We start from the raw sequence: 17875 nt of genomic DNA, 5'->3' as shown, positions 1-17875 counted from the left end.
CTTACCAGAGAAGATAAAATTAAAACTCCATTTAAAAAATTTTCTTATTTTCTCCATCCTAATTCAGTACCAGGCATCTTAAATTTGGTCAGAATTAGTTTAGTAGTTTAGAGTTTCATGGTTTAAGCAAACATTTTTCTTTTCCTTCCTTTTTCTTTCTTTGGAACCAGAAGAAACTTTGTTGGACAAAAAGGAAAAATATCTGGGTGGGAGAAATTGGGTGGGGCCAGTTAAGCCTGCATTCCGCTACTGGATTTAGTTGAAAATATCAAGCTGTTTTCAAGAATTCTGGATTAAACTCCCTCCCTCGCATTGTATTCAGGGATGCCTTCCTTGAAGAATTGAAAGCAGAAAGATTTGGGAGCTGAGAGTTAAGCTGAACAAAAGGTAACTATTTTAAATCAAAACATCTGCTAGAGAGGTGAATTTAACTTAAATTCCAAGGGGCAATTGCCTTTCAGCTCTCACCTCGTGGACCTATCTTCTCTGAAAAATTTTCCCTGGCTACATTAATAAAAGTTGGGGGAGGAAGTGTCGTTTTGCTATACTTTAGAAATAGCAACTTAAAATATACTTCATCTTCTTTTAATGTCCCAGAAGTTGTGCCTTTCATCTCCCAGTTGTTCTTTATAATACATGGTGTGATGTGGCCTTAACAGATAAGCAATTCCTGTTCTTTTTGCTCAGCATCCAAGAGTTCTGGAAGATTTTGGAAACCCTTTTGTTGTGGTGATAGTGGTATTTATTTCTCAATTTGTGATGTATAGTGTTATCTACCATGGTTGTGTGGGTTGATGAAGCCACTGCTATTAGTTCATGATGACCAAAGAGAACCTATGGGGAAGGTAGTAGGAAGAGCTTAACTGGAATCTCCAGAAATGGTGCCTTCAGGAGTCAAAGCTTGGACTCTCTCATTTGAATGCTCTCCCATGCTGCGGTCTGAAAGTTTGTGTCTCTCCCAAAACTCATATGTTGAAATCCTAACTCTAAGATGATAATATTAGAAGATGATGCCTTTGGGAGGTGACTAAATCATAAGGGCCCATTCCCTCATGAACTGGAATGGGCTGAAGAGAGACTCTTTGTCCCCTTCACTCTGTGAGGACACAGCAAGAAGGCACTGTCTATAATCCAGAAAGCAGACCTGCACCAAACACCAAATCTGCCTTGATCTTGGCTTGCTAGCCTCCAGAGTTGTAAGAAATACATTTTTGCTGTTTATAAGCCACCTGGTTTATGGTACTTTGTCCTGTTAGTCCAAACAGTCTAAGACAAAAATTAGTACTGCGAAGTGGGGGTGCTGCTGTACTAAATACTTAAAATGTGGAAGTAGCTTTGGAACTGGATAATGAATAGAGGCTGGAAGAGTTTTGAGGTGCATGCTAGAAAAAGCCTACACTGTGGTGAACTAACCATTAAGGGCAATATTGCTGAGGGCCCAGAAAGAAAAAAGGAGAGCAGTAGAGAACACCTCAGTCTTTTTAGAGAATACCTAAGTGGTCATGAACAGAACATGTTAGTAGGAATATGAATGGTAAAGGTTATTCTGATAAGGCCATTCAGATGGAAATGAGAAATCTGTTATTGAAAATGGGAGAAAAGGCAATTCTATTTTTAAAGTGGCAAAGAATTTGGCTGCTTTGTGTTCTTGTTCTAGTGTTTTGTGGAAGGTAGAACTTGTGAGTGATGAAATTAAATATTTAGCTGAAACTATTTCTAAGCAAAGTGTTGAAAGTGTAGCCTGGTTTCTCTTGATTGCTCATAGTAAAATGCAAGAAGAGAGAAATGATTTAAAGATGGATTGTTAATTAAAAGGAATGCAGAGCTTAAAATTTTAGAAGATTCTTAGTCTATTCACATTGAAAAAATATGAGAAAACTTGTGTGGAAGAGAACAAGCGTGCAGCCAAATGATTATTTGATAAGAAGGTTGGTATAGATTGTCATCTCAATGGAAGCCAGATGCTATTCATCAAGATAATTGGGACATTTATCATCTCAGCCCTGGAACCAAAGATAGAAGAAGTGACTCAGGATGCAGAACAAGGAATAGGTCTTGAGAAAGAAAGCCAGAAGAGTGAGGTAAAGTGCAGATGTGGAATGATCCAGCCTCAGAGGATGTTTCATACTAAGGTCAAGATGCATATGGAGCCAGGAACCCAGGTGCTCATTCTAACAATGTGAAAGAATTCTGTTTTGCCAACCCTAGAGGGAGTTGTTCAAAATTCCAGAAAACAGCAGTAAGATTCGTGATGCCAAGGAAGGGTGGACTATATATTTCTGTAATTTAATTTAAATGAAATCCAGGACCTATTGTTTGAGAAAATGGATTAAGAATGACTCAGAAAGCATTTTGGAGATCACTGGGGCTGCCCTTCCCATCATAGGTCCTGGGGTGCAGAACAATATCAAAGGAAGGCCATCACTGCCCAGAGCAGCCTTATATCAGGGGCTCCACTCCCTGCACTCCATCACTGTGCCCCTTGGCTGCCCCAGGGCCAGCTCAGGTGGCTCCAGTGCAGCATGGTCTGCACCCAGCAAAGCCATGGGGGCACGGCTGCCTCTTAACTGGATTGCAGAGAATGCCCTGGAACGTCATAGGCCCAGGCAGACAAACACCACAAAGGTGGGGCCACCATAGAGAGTCCCAACTAAGGCAATACCCAGTGGAACCATGGGAGTGGGGCCACCCCTGAGACCACAGACCAGTAGAGCCCCTAGCATGTGATTCCCACCTGGGAGAACTGCAGGCACTCAACTCCAAACCGAGAGAGCTGTGCCATAGGCTACACCTGGAAAATCTGTGGTGTCAGAGCTGTCCGAGGCCATGAAGGCAGGCAAAACTGCAGAGGTAGGACTGCCATCCCAGTGGGTGTGCAAGGCAGGACCTCTGCCCCAGCACCTAGACAGCGGAACACTGAACCAAAAAGATTATGCTTGAGCATTAAGATTTTGGACTTGTTCAGAATTTGCCACTTCTTTCTTTACTATTTCTCCATCTTGGAATGGGAGTATCTAGCCTATGACTGTCCCATCATTTTATTTTGAAAGCACTTAACGTGTTTAATTTCAGAGGTTCACAGCTCAGGATGTATAGTACCTCGCATCTCATGCATATCTAATTTGGATGACATTTAGATGAGACCCTGGACTTCGGACTTTTAAATTGATGCTGGACTGAGTTAAAACTTCAGGCTCTTGGGATGAAATGAATATATTTGCATGCAAGAAGGACATGAGGCTGAGTGCACTGGCTCACGCCTGTAATCCCAGCAGTTTGGGAGGCCACGGTGGGTGGATCACCTGAGGTCAGGAGTTCCAGACCAGCCTGGTCAACATGATGAAGCCCTGTCTCTACTAAAAATACAAAAAATTAGCTGGGCGTGGTGGCAGGCCCACCTACTGAGGAGGCAGAGGCAGGAGAATCGCTTGAACCTGGAAGGTAGAGGTTGCAATGAACCAATATTGTGCCATTGTAGTCCAGCCTGTGCAACAAGAGTGAAACTCCATCCACCTCCCCCACCAAAAAAAAGACATGAATTTGGGTACAGGCAGGGGTGAAATGCTATGGTCTGAATGTTTGTTTCTCCTCCAAAATTCATGTTGAAACCCTAGCCTTCAAGGTAACGGTATTTTGAGGTCCTGCCTTTGGGAGGTGATTAGGTCGTCAGGGCAGTCCTCATGAATGGGATTAATGCCCTCATCAAAAAGGCTAGAGGGAGACCCCCACCCCTTTCAGCATGTGAGGACACAGCAAGAAGGCACTGTCTATAGGCAGAAAGCAGATCCCCACCAGACCCTGAATCTGCCCTGAGTTTGGACTTCCCGACCTCGGGAGCTGTGAGAAATAAATTTTCATAATTTATAAGCCACCCAGTTTATAGTATGTTGTTGTGGCAGCTCAAATGGAATAAGACATCCCAGTTTGGACTTTTGGAAAGAGTAATCTAGTGAGAAATAATGTTTCAAGAACTGGAGATTAGTCTAAAGAGGCCCAATAAATGAAAAGAGAAAAGGCACTTATTTGTTTGTCTTCACAAATACAAAGGAATACCTCTCAGCCCTGGAACCAAAGATAGAAGAAGTGACTCAAGGATGCAGAGCAAGGACTGGGTCTTTAAGAAGCAAGGCCAGGGGCTGGGCGTGGTGGCTTGTGCCTATAATCCCAGCATTTTGGGAGGCAGAGGTGGGCAGATCACTTGAGGTCAGGAGTTCAAGACCAGCCTGGCCGACATGGTGAAACTCCGTCTCTACTAAAAATACAAAATTTGCTGGGCATGATGATGCACACCTGTAATCCCAACTACTTGGGAGGCTGAGACAAGAGAATCGCTTGAACCAAGGAAGTTGCAGTGAGCCAAGATTGCGCCATTGCACTCCAGCCTGGGCAAAAAGAGCGAAACTCCATCTCAAAAAGAAAATAACAAAACAAAACAACAACAGAAAAAACCAAGACCAGAAGAGTGAGGTAAGGTGTGGACGTGGAATGATCCCGCCTCAGAGGATGCTTGATGTGTAAGGTCAAGATGCACCTGGAGCCAGGGACCCAGGTGCTCATTCTAACACCATGAAGGAATTCTGTTTCGCCAAAAGTACAGGGAGTTTTTCAAAGTTCCAGAAAACAGCAGTAAGGTTCAGTGATGCCAAGGAAGCGTGGACTATATTTCCGTAATTTAATTTAAAGAACTGACATAGGTTTCTCAGGGATACACAAAAGAGGTTCTTACTCTCACAGAAAGAGCTGGCTCTCGAGTCGCTTTAGGGAATGCAGTTCCCAGTAAACAGGAACCTTCTATAAGGGAAACAGAGAAACTTTAGGGAGGGCTCCCAGAGAGCTGCTGGGCTGGTGTTGGTGTCTCTGACCTTGAAAGAGTGGCCTCATGACACCCAGATTTCCAAGACACAGACCAACTGTCTTGGGGGACAAGTTGGAAGGTTGATATGGCAAGTGTTAAAACAAACAAACAAACAAACAAACAAATCTTGCAAACTAGATTTAGTTGCTGCTTCAGGAAGGCACTGCCATTGCTCGGGTGACCTGAAGACCTGTTTGCCAACAGAAGCAAGGAACCCCCGTCCCTTCATCCGGGCTTGTGGTCTCTCTCTGGTGCCCCCTACTGGCAGAGCCTAACAGGGTGTCAGCTGGCCAAGCAGAAAGGTGCTGTGCAGAGCCCTAGCCTCAGTGGAATACAGGAGCGTGGGTCTGGAGTTGGCGAGGTCACAACTTTATAAGTGGCACGTTCTCCTTATAGCGTCCTAAGACCCATGTTTCTTTCCTAGCAGAACCGTGTATTACCAATTACAGCTAGAATTGTATTTGAGCCCTTTCCAGGTACCTTCTCTTGGGAGAACCATACCTATCTTCTGCAGACTTAAAAATCCTGCCATCTCAAAAGCTGAGGCACGTGTTTGACAATGTTTATCCTTTCCATTCCTAGCTATTAACAGAAAAAAAGATCGACTTTCACTTTCTTCTGAAAAGTCAAGAGCATGTCCACCAAACCCTCTAGCAAATATCCAATAGTTGAAGTTTCTCATCACCACTGTATAAAATATATATTCAATGACCAATTCTATACATTACTTCTACATTGGTTTTTTTTCATCTGTCTAAAATGCATGATTAATTTTCTCCTGGCCAGGTGGCCTATACCAAAGTTCCAGAACAGGTCACTTACATTTTTCTCTGACTCACTCCTCCACAGTGTTTCTGTTTTTGGGTTACTCAAGTGAATATCTTATTGATATATCATACCATTCAGTCTCCCCTTATTACAGCCTATCATTTGGGAATATGGCATGCTTCTCCGTCACTGTATTTTAATCTGAAGCCCCTTCCCACCATGTCTCAAAAAATCACACTATGGTATAACCTCAACTTGGTTCATTCACAATGACACTGAGACAGTATGATAAAGTGACCTCTGGACTAGACTGCCCATGTTCAAATCCTTGTTTTTCTGCCTACCAGCTGTACATGTCCTTGTGCAAGTTATTTAACTCCCATAAGCCTCATTTTTCTCCATCTGTGAAATGGAAGTAACAACAGTACCTACTTTGTAAGGTTGTTTCTAAGATGAAAAGAGATATACAGATAGTAAGTACTCAATCAATGACAGCTATTATTAGTATAATGGTTTTGAGGCTATTAGTATTATTTCCATCTCCTCTCTGCTTTCCAATATTTTGGGGGTGCAAATCCCCAGGCATATCTGCTACTTTTATTCATATTCTCATCTTACGCTTGTTGTCTTCCATAGGAACCACATTCATAGGTTTATCAACGTGATTGTCCTTCTTTCTTCCTTTACTTTAAGTTTTTCAGTTGGGTCACCCAGATTCTGGTCAATTATCCTTCCCTCACCAAGAATACATCATTCATCCCAGTACATAAACCACGGCTTCGTCTTATAAATGTCACTTCTCTTTACCATCTTTTTAATTGTACATTCAACCCACAGATTTTTCTTTCTCTTCAAAGTCTTTATTATTGGTAGAGAAAACCATTATATAAGTTTATCATCTAGGGCTGGGCATGGTGGCTCACAACTGTAGTCCCAGCACTTCAGGAGGCCAAGGCAATGAATCCCTTGAGCTCAGGAGTTCAAGAGAAGCCTGGGCAACGTGGCGAAACCCTGTCTCTACCAAAAATACAAAAAGTTAGGCGGGTGTGGTAGTGTGCTCCTGTGGTTCCAGCTATTTGGGAGGCTGAGATGGGATGATCGCTTGAGCCAGGAGACAGAGGTTGCAGTGAGCCGAGATCGTGCCACTGCACTCCAGCCCGGGTGACAGAGTGATACCCGTTTCAAAAAAGAAAAAAAAAGTTTATCATCTGTACTCTTGAGTCCTTTGATTCCTCACCCAAGGCATAGTTTATTTTCAGAAATGTCATTCATGCAGTATTTTAGCTCAAGACATACTGGGGGAAGATTTCCAGGAGAGAGTTAATAAGGATCTTCAAATGGCAGAAGAATCAGGAAGATCAGACCTGAGAGCTTAATGGAATAGCCTTCAAAAGCATGATGAATCATCTTGGTTGTGCAACTTGGACAGAACGCTTATTTCATATAGGCTAAGTAGAGAGTATTGAGCCTGTCAGAAAAGGAAGCTTTCAGCCTGATGCCAAAAAAATTTGCTAGTCAAAATAACCAGTCAAATAATTTCCAAATTAATTATTTTTCATTTCGTGTTTGCATTTGTACATCCATCTCAGATTCTCAAAGGAATAAGTTATGATTTTAGCACACAGAAGTTTAGATTCTTCTCATCACTACCCTAAACCATCCAAATTATAAAAGTGAAACTATATATTATACAGTGATACCTTCATAAATCTATTTCCAAATGCCAGAAAATAGGCATCATGAGTGGGGAATTTCATATGTGTCCATGCATGTACAGAGTTCAGGCTCAGAGAGATAAATGTGTCAAGAATGCATAACCACAGCCGAGTAATTATGCAACTTCTATTTCTGCCAATAAATTTTGAGCCTGATTTATGTCAGATCAGAACATAAATCCAATCTTTGCACCGATTATCAAAAATACACTTTTCAGGCTGGGCGCAGTGGCTCATGCCTGTAATCCCAGCACTTTAGGAGGCCGAGGCGGACAGATCACCAGAGGTAAGGAGTTCAAGACCAGCCTGGCCAACATGGTGAAACCCCATCTCTACTAAAAAATACAAAAATTAGCCAGAAGTGGTGGCATGGTGGCAGGTGCCTATAATCCCAGCTACTCAGGAGGCTGAGGTAGGAGAAGCACTTGAACCCGGGAGGTGGAAGTTTCAGTGAGCCGATATGGCACCACTGCACTCCAGCCTGTGCAACAGAACCAGACTCTAAAAAAAAAGAAAGAAAGAAAGAAAAAGACTACTTTTCACACTTTTCAGTGTTGAATATATTATTTTCAGACAGAATATAATTAATGGAATGCTATATTGGGTCCATACTGCAAAGTCTGCTGGGCCTTGGGGTGGAGTGGAGCCTGTCTAGAGAAAAAAGACAAGACTCAGCTCTGAAAAGAGAACTGAAACGAAGGATCCAGAAATCGTGATAACTTGATAAACCTTGGGCCTAAGCTCTCATATGAGCAAATAATGAGGGCAGCCATCTTAATTTTTATGGAAAATAAATGGGTGTATCATCTCACTTACTAAAAGAAATAATGAGATGAAATTGTTCTGAGGGAGTGGATTCCGAGGATTCTCCACCCTGTGTATGCCTCACTTCTGCCAGGTGCCACCAATCACCAACTCTAAATTTGTAAGGCCAGAGCAATGCCTCTGAGTCCTGGAGAATCACTTGGGGAGTTTTGAAAAATACTGACATCCGGCTCCACCTAGGAAATGTTAGTTTAATTAGACTGGGATGCAGCCTAGGCACTGCTAGTTTTCTTAAAGCACACCAGGTAAGAAGCACTGGTCTAGGCCAACTGCCCTGAGGGTAGCTCCTGCCTTGCAAAGACTATGACAAAGTCTTTCTGCAGAGATGCACACAGGACAACAGTGGGGCCTCTTTCCCATTCTTGCTGCCCTTTCTCCTTCATGTTCTTTATTCTCCTGCCTTGTAGCGCCGGTCCTTGACTACAGATTGTCTTGTATCTGTTGTCTATAATTTAATGCTTCTGATTCCCAGATGCCTGCTGGTCCCTCCCTGGCCTGCTCTGACTCCAGAAATTTGTATTTTCTTCTGAGTATTTGCCCACTCTGTGGGCAAACTGTGGCTTTGCAAACTCCCTTAGCTGCATTGACTTGAAGCAAGCATCTGATTCAACCCTCTCAGTTGGATTCTAACTTCCAGTCCCTTCCCTCCGGCAGGAGGCTGGGGACATCTCCACAGGCAGCACTTGACCTTATTTGTTCAACACTTAACTTCTGTGGGATGAGATGAAGTCCCACCCTGTCCATCTAGATAACAATCTTCTTGTCATGGGATGAAACCAGCCTGGGTTTGAATCCTGCATGAGGAAATTACAGCAGAATGAGAGAGAGAAAGTCTAGGTGACTAGGGGGTAGGTTCCTGAGCTAGGGCCTGAGATGTGGAAAGGAGAGACTATAAAGAGAAGGGAGAAGAGAAAATGATGAGTAAGACCATCTTCTTTAGGTAAACCTAAGTGTGTATTATAAATGTTAGCATTGGCCACTGTCGCTTATAAATTGCTGCTGTCATTTTAAAAATTCTGTATCATGTCTTCTTCATGACTTTTTAATGCCACCATTGTCTCAAGGTACAAGCCCAGAAGTGTAAGTTGAAAAGAAAATGTCTATAAAACAATACACATGCTCTAATTTTCAACCAAACATTAAAAGTAAACCTAAAACCCACTGCTGATATCCATGTATAATCCCTTTTGGCTCCCAGAGGTACCTCTGTTAACAAATGTGTAGTCCTGGAAGAACTGTTTGACGTACAAAAAAAACACATGTATGATATTGCTTCATGTGTGTTTTATATAACTGGAGTAATACCACATACATCATTAGGAAAATTACTTTTTTTTCACTCAACAGTCTAGAGTGGAGATCTTTCATTTCACCACATATAAATCTCATTCTACTCAACTACTAAATGCTAACTATGGACAAATAAGCTGTTTCCAACGGATATGATTATAAACAATTGTATAAATACAATGTATAGTTTATATGTGTGTGTGTGAAGGTTTCTTTAGAGAAGATCAGGAAAAGTAAAATTGTTAGACAATAGGGTAGATGAATTTTTATTTTAAATAGGTATTGTCAAATTTATACCTCACCTAGTAATGCAAGAGAATACCATTTTACCATACTCTACTCAACACTATCACATATTTTACTTTATTTTATTATTATTTTTAGATGGAGTCTTACTCTGTCACCCAGGTTGGAGTAAAGTGGCCCAATCTGGGCTTACTGTAACATCTGCCTCCCAGGTTCAAGCGATTCTCCTGCCTCAGACTTCTGAGTAGCTGGGTTTACAGACACCCATCAACACTCTCAGCTAATTTTTGTATTTTTTTGTAGAGACGGAGTCTCACCATGTTGGCCAGGCTGGTCTTGAACACCTGATCTCAAGTGATCTGCCTGCCTCAGCCTCCCAAAGTGCTGGGATTACAGGTGTCAGCCACCATGCCACATATTTCAAATGTTGCTTCTCTGGAATGGTATTTCTTTGTTTGCATTTATGTATTTTTTTTATTACTGGTGTGGAGAAAATATGCTTCATTATTGTTTCAGTTTGCTTTTCATTGATTACAGGTAAGATTGAACATTTTTGTGTATGCCTACTATTATTTGGTTTTACTCCTTTACTTTCCATATTCTTTGCCCATTTTTCTATTGGGTGGCTTATCTTTTTTCTTATTGGTAGAGGAGTGATTTATAGATTATGGATTTCCTTCAGGACACAATTCCTTTTTTCTTATTGATAGAGGAGTGATTTATAGATTATGGATTTCCTTCAGGACACAATTCACATTGTAGTCTACTTGAATGGCTCCCCCCGGTGGTGTACAGTACACAGCCTGCACAGCCGTAACTGGCAGTCAGCTTTTGTTTGTGATCAATATGTAAATATTTTATCCTTACTCTGTCTCTTGTCTTTATATTTTACTTGTGTTATTTTTCACAGTGTAGAAGTTGTTTTTCTAGTCATATTTATCGGTCTTTTCCTTTGTGTTGTTTGCCTTCTGAGTCTTGTTTAAGATAATCTTTCCCACCCAAAGCAAAACATTTTCCTGTATGGCCTCTGATTCTTTCGTAGTTTTACTTTTTATGCTCATATATTTAATCTATCTAGAAACGACTGTTGGATGATGTGAGGTAGGGATCTAACATTATCTTTGTCCAAATGGATAACTAATAATACCAACAAATTATTGAATAGACATCCAAAAGACATCTCTTACCTAAAATCCTACCTCTACCACCACGCCTGGCTAATTTGTGTATTTTTAGTACAGACAGGGTTTCACTATGTTGGCCAGACTCATCTTGAACTCCTGACCTCAGGTGATCCACCTGCCTCAGCCTCCCAAAGTGCTGGGATTACAGACATGAGACAGGAGAATTGCTTGAACCCAGGAGGCAGAGGTTGCAGTGAGCTGAAACTGTGCCATTGCACTCCAGCCTAGGGGACAAGAGTGAGACTTCGTCTCAAAAAAAAAAAAATTTAAATTTAAAAAATTTTAAAAATTAAAAATTAAAAAAAATAAAATAAAATACTACCTCTATCATATGGCATTTTTTCCTATATTCATAGGCCCATTTTGAGGCTCTGCATTCTATTCTTATGATTAAAATTATATTTGGAGAAATTATTCATTTCGCTCCAAATGGTCATGGGTAATCACGATCTATTAGTAAGTGAGAGGTTTGGTTTAAATAAAGATCTACTCTATATTGAGTTTAATTCATAGTATATAACTTAATGTTATAATAAACTATGTATTATAAATGATATGGAGTTCTCACTTCTGACAGGAGGCTCAGTCTAAATAATGCTTTTGTTATCTTTTAAAGCTCCCACATTGAGGACCTGCATGACTCTTAGACAAAGATCTTGGTGTCCAGTGAAGTGGCCAACTTGTTTTTATTTCTTCCTGAATATTATTATGACTTGAAACTCATAACTTGATTCATAGTATATTAATAACATTAATTCATATATCTTTTAAGTTTAAGTGAACTGATCATTTAGAACAAGAGTTCAAAAATATAAATATGAACTTTTCCATGGGCCCATATAAACCTTAAATGCCATCTGATAGCACAGTTTGACAAGTAGTAGTCTGTGAATAAATATATGCAGAATGAAAGTAGTACTATGCGTAACTTGAAAACTGCCACTCACGCTCTTTTTTCTAGGCACTTCACTGATTTGCTTCATTCAGAGTAGCTGTTTTACTCTTGCTGTTTTAAGACACATGGTATTAGAACTTGGCATGAATCGCTTTCTTTGCCAGAAAATTTTGAGTCAATTTAAGCTTTTTTCTTTGACCTTTAAAAAAAAAAAACAAAAACAAAAAAAAAGAAACAAAAAAAACCCAAGACACTTAGTTGTTTAGTTATTGGCTATCAAATAAACCCCCGAAGCATAAATATTATTCTCCATATTGGCTTTCCATATGGTGCAATTGAATGAAAACTGGACTTACTTTACTCTCCCTTCTCTCTGGAGAGCACAGCCTATGTAGACTAGAATGTGAATGATGACCCCTGGATTGTGCAGTGCACAGTACTGTTCTCCTTCCCACTTCCATTCTCTATGTTTCTTTTTTTTATTTTTATTTATTTTTTTATTTTTATTTATTTATTTTTTAAATTTATTTATTATTATTATACTTTAAGTTGTAGGGTACATGTGCATAACGTGCAGGTTTGTTACATATGTATACTTGTGCCATGTTGGTGTGCTGCACCCATCAACTCGTCATTTACATCAGGTATAACTCCCAGTGCAATCCCTCCGCCCTCCCCCCTCCCCATGATAGGCCCCGGTGTGTGATGTTCCCCTTTCTGAGTCCAAGTGATCTCATTGTTCAGTTCCCACCTATGAGTGAGAACATGCGGTGTTTGGTTTTCTGTTCTTGTGATAGTTTGCTAAGAATGATGGTTTCCAGCTGCATCCATGTCTCTACAAAGGACACAAACTCATCCTTTTTGATGGCTGCATAGTATTCCATGGTATATATGTGCCACATTTTCTTAATCCAATCTGTCACTGATGGACATTTGGGTTGATTCCAAGTCTTTGCTATTGTGAATAGTGCTGCAATAAACATACGTGTGCATGTGTCTTTATAGCAGCATAATTTATAATCCTTTGGGTATATACTCAGTAATGGGATGGCTGGGTCATATGGTACATCTAGTTCTAGATCCTTGAGGAATCGCCATACTGTTTTCCATAATGGTTGAACTAGTTTACAATCCCACCAACAGTGTAAAAGTGTTCCTATTTCTCCACATCCTCTCCAGCACCTGTTGTTTCCTGACTTTTTAATGATCGCCATTCTAACTGGTGTGAGATGGTATCTCATTGTGGTTTTGATTTGCATTTCTCTGATGGCCAGTGATGACGAGCATTTTTTCATGTGTCTGTTGGCTGTATGAATGTCTTCTTTTGAGAAATGTCTGTTCATATCCTTTGCCCACTTTTTGATGGGGTTGTTTGTTTTTTTCTTGTAAATTTGTTTGAGTTCTTTGTAGGTTCTGGATATTAGCCCTTTGTCAGATGAGTAGATTGCAAAAATTTTCTCCCATTCTGTAGGTTGCCTGTTCACTCTGATGGTAGTTTCTTTTGCTGTGCAGAAGCTCTTTAGTTTAATGAGATCCCATTTGTCAATTTTGGCTTTTGCTGCCATTGCTTTTGGTGTTTTAGACATGAAGTCTTTGCCCATGCCTATGTCCTGAATGGTACTACCTAGGTTTTCCTCTAGGATTTTTATGGTATTAGGTCTAACATTTAAGTCTCTAATCCATCTTGAATTAATTTTCGTATAAGGAGTAAGGAAAGGATCCAGTTTCAGCTTTCTACTTGTGGCTAGCCAATTTTCCCAGCACCATTTATTAAATAGGGAATCCTTTCCCCATTTCTTGTTTCTCTCAGGTTTGTCAAAGATCAGATGGCTGTAGATGTGTGGTATTATTTCTGAGGACTCTGTTCTGTTCCATTGGTCTATATCTCTGTTTTGGTACCAGTACCATGCTGTTTTGGTTACTGTAGCCTTGTAGTATAGTTTGAAGTCACGTAGCGTGATGCCTCCAGCTTTGTTCTTTTGACTTAGGATTGTCTTGGAGATGCGGGCTCTTTTTTGGTTCCATATGAACTTTAAAGCAGTTTTTTCCAATTCTGTGAAGAAACTCATTGGTAGCTTGATGGGGATGGCATTGAATCTATAAATTACCTTGGGCAGTATGGCCATTTTCACTATATTGATTCTTCCTATCCATGAGCATGGTATGTTCTTCCATTTGTTTGTGTTCTCTTTTATTTCACTGAGCAGTGGTTTGTAGTTCTCCTTGAAGAGGTCCTTTACATCCCTTGTAAGTTGGATTCCTAGGTATTTTATTCTCTTTGAAGCAATTGTGAATGGAAGTTCATTCCTGATTTGGCTCTCTGTTTGTCTGTTACTGGTGTATAAGAATGCTTGTGATTTTTGCACATTAATTTTGTATCCTGAGACTTTGCTTAAGTTGCTTATCAGCTTAAGGAGATTTTAGGCTGAGACAATGGGGTTTTCTAAATATACAATCATGTCATCTGCAAACAGGGACAATTTGACTTCTTCTTTTCCTAACTGAATACCCTTGATTTCTTTCTCTTGCCTAATTGCCCTAGCCAGAACTTCCAACACTATGTTGAATAGGAGTGGTGAGAGAGGGCATCCCTGTCTTGTGCCAGTTTTCAAAGGGAATTTTTCCAGTTTTTGCCCATTCAGTATGATATTGGCTGTGGGTTTGTCATAAATAGCTCTTATTATTTTGAGGTACGTTCCATCAATACCGAATTTATTGAGCGTTTTTAGCATGAAGGGCTGTTGAATTTTGTCAAAAGCCTTTTCTGCATCTATTGAGATAATCATGTGGTTCTTGTCTTTGGTTCTGTTTATATGCTGGATTATGTTTATTGATTTGCGAATGTTGAACCAGCCTTGCATCCCAGGGATGAAGCCCACTTGATCATGGTGGATAAGCTTTTTGATGTGTTGCTGAATCCGGTTTGCCAGTATTTTATTGAGGATTTTTGCATCGATGTTCATCAGGGATATTGGTCTAAAATTCTCTTTTTTTGTTGTGTCTCTGCCAGGCTTTGGTATCAGGATGATGTTGGCCTCATAAAATGAGTTAGGGAGGATTCTCTCTTTTTCTATTGATTGGAATAGTTTCAGAAGGAATGGTACCAACTCCTCCTTGTACCTCTGGTAGAATTCAGCTGTGAATCCATCTGGTCCTGGACTTTTTTTGGTTGGTAGGCTATTAATTATTGCCTCAATTTCAGAGCCTACTATTGGTCTATTCAGGGATTCAACTTCTTCCTGGTTTAGTCTTGGAAGAGTGTAAGTGTCCAAGAAATTATCCATTTCTTCTAGATTTTCCAGTTTATTTGCGTAGAGGTGTTTATAGTATTCTCTGATGGTAGTTTGTATTTCTGTGGGGTCGGTGGTGATATCCCCTTTATCATTTTTAATTGCGTCGATTTGATTCTTCTCTCTTTTCTTCTTTATTAGTCTTGCTAGTGGTCTGTCAATTTTGTTGATCTTTTCAAAAAACCAACTCCTGGATTCATTGATTTTTTGGAGAGTTTTTTGTGTCTCTATCTCCTTCAGTTCTGCTCTGATCTTAGTTATTTCTTGCCTTCTGCTAGCTTTCGAATGTGTTTGCTCTTGCTTCTCTAGTTCTTTTAATTGCGATGTTAGAGTGTCAATTTTAGATCTTTCCTGCTTTCTCTTGTGGGCATTTAGTGCTATAAATTTCCCTCTACACACTGCTTTAAATGTGTCCCAGAGATTCTGGTATGTTGTATCTTTGTTCTCATTGGTTTCAAAGAACATCTTTATTTCTGCCTTCATTTCGTTATGTACCCAGTAGTCATTCAGGAGCAAGTTGTTCAGTTTCCATGTAGTTGAGCAGTTTTGATTGAGTTTCTTAGTCCTGAGTTCTAGTTTGATTGCACTGTGGTCTGAGAGACAGTTTGTTATAATTTCTGTTCTTGTACATTTGCTGAGGAGTGCTTTACTTCCAATTACGTGGTCGATTTTGGAGTAAGTACGATGTGGTGCTGAGAAGAATGTATATTCTGTTGATTTGGCGTGGAGAGTTCTATAGATGTCTATTAGGTCTGCTTGCTGCAGAGATGAGTTCAATTCCTGGATATCCTTGTTAACTTTCTGTCTCGTTGATCTGTCTAATGTTGACAGTGGAGTGTTGAAGTCTCCCATTATTATTGTATGGGAGTCTAAGTCTCTTTGTAAGTCTCTAAGGACTTGCTTGATGAATCTGGGTGCTCCTGTATTGGGTGCATATATATTTAGGATAGTTAGCTCTTCCTGTTGAATTGATCCCTTTACCATTATGTAATGGCCTTCTTTGTCTCTTTTGATCTTTGATGGTTTAAAGTCTGTTTTATCAGAGACTAGTATTGCAACCCCCGCTTTTTTTTGTTCTCCATTTGCTTGGTAAATCTTCCTCCATCCCTTTATTTTGAGCCTATGTATGTCTCTGCGTGTGAGATGGGTCTCCTGAATACAGCAGACTGATGGGTCTTGACTCTTTATCCAGTTTGCCAGTCTGTGTCTTTTAATTGGAGCATTTAGTCCATTTACATTTAAGGTTAAGATTGTTATGTGTGAACTTGATCCTGCCATTATGATATTAACTGGTTATTTTGCTCGTTAGTTGATGCAGTTTCTTCCTAGCCTCGATGGTCTTTACATTTTGGCATGTTTTTGCAATGGCTAGTACCGGTTGTTCCTTTCCACGTTTAGTGCTTCCTTCAGGGTCTCTTGTAAGGCAGGCCTAGTGGTGACAAAATCTCTAAGCATTTGCTTATCTGTAAAGGATTTTATTTCTCCTTCACTTATGAAACTTAGTTTGGCTGGATATGAAATTCTGGGTTTAAAATTCTTTTCTTTAAGAATGTTGAATATTGGCCCCCACTCTCTTCTGGCTTGGAGAGTTTCTGCCGAGAGATCTGCTGTTAGTCTGATGGGCTTCCCTTTGTGGGTAACCCGACCTTTCTCTCTGGCTGCCCTTAAGATTTTTTCCTTCATTTCAACTTTGGTGAATTTGGCAATTATGTGTCTTGGAGTTGCTCTTCTCGAGGAGTATCTTTGTGGCGTTCTCTGTATTTCCTGGATTTGAATGTTGGCCTGCCCTACTAGGTTGGGGAAGTTCTCCTGGATGATATCCTGCAGAGTGTTTTCCAACTTGGTTCCATTTTCCCCCTCACTTTCAGGCACCCCAATCAGACATAGATTTGGTCTTTTTACATAATCCCATACTTCTTGCAGGCTTTGTTCATTTCTTTTTCTTCTTTTTTCTTTTGGTTTCCCTTCTCGCTTCATTTCATTCATTTGATCCTCAATCACAGATACTCTTTCTTCCAGTTGATCAAGTCGGTTACTGAAGCTTGTGCATTTGTCACGTATTTCTCGTGTCATGGTTTTCATCTCTTTCATTTCGTTTATGACCTTCTCTGCATTAATTACTCTAGCCATCAATTCTTCCACTTTTTTTTCAAGATTTTTAGTTTCTTTGCGCTGGGTACGTAATTCCTCCTTTAGCTCTGAGAAATTTGATGGACTGAAGCCTTCTTCTCTCATCTCGTCAAAGTCATTCTCCATCCAGCTTTGATCCGTTGCTGGCGATGAGCTGCGCTCCTTTGCCGGGGGAGATGCGCTCTTATTTTTTGAATTTCCAGCTTTTCTGCCCTGCTTTTTCCCCATCTTTGTGGTTTTATCTGCCTCTGGTCTTTGATGATGGTGATGTACTGATGGGGTTTTGGTGTAGGTGTCCTTCCTGTTTGATAGTTTTCCTTCTAACAGTCAGGACCCTCAGCTGTAGGTCTGTTGGAGATTGCTTGAGGTCCACTCCAGACCCTGTTTGCCTGGGTATCAGCAGCAGAGGTTGCAGAAGATAGAATATTTCTGAACAGCGAGTGTACCTGTCTGATTCTTGCTTTGGAAGCTTCCTCTCAGGGGTGTACTCCACCCTGTGAGGTGTGGGGTGTCAGACTGCCCCTAGTGGGGGATGTCTCCCAGTTAGGCTACTCAGGGGTCAGGGACCCACTTGAGCAGGGAGTCTGTCCCTTCTCAGATCTCAACCTCCGTGTTGGGAGATCCACTGCTCTCTTCAAAGCTGTCAGACAGAGTCGTTTGCGTCTGCAGAGGTTTCG

At 40.6% G+C, this 17875-nt stretch overlaps 1 protein-coding gene across 1 annotated transcript in view; it reads left to right on the top strand.

Moving 5' to 3' along the window:
• The first annotated feature begins 294 nt into the window (after positions 1-294).
• Positions 295-17875, top strand: part of LOC105471446 (caldesmon 1) — a 236598-nt gene continuing 219017 nt past the window's right edge. Inside the window, exon 1 of the transcript XR_011621946.1 lies at positions 295-387. The gene's annotated coding sequence lies outside the window, so the exon portion shown is untranslated. The remainder of the gene's footprint in view (positions 388-17875) is intronic.

This window comes from Macaca nemestrina, chromosome 4 (assembly GCF_043159975.1).
Source record: "Macaca nemestrina isolate mMacNem1 chromosome 4, mMacNem.hap1, whole genome shotgun sequence".
NCBI classification, from domain to species: domain Eukaryota; kingdom Metazoa; phylum Chordata; class Mammalia; order Primates; family Cercopithecidae; genus Macaca; species Macaca nemestrina.
This window is presented reverse-complemented; position numbering and strand designations above follow the sequence as displayed.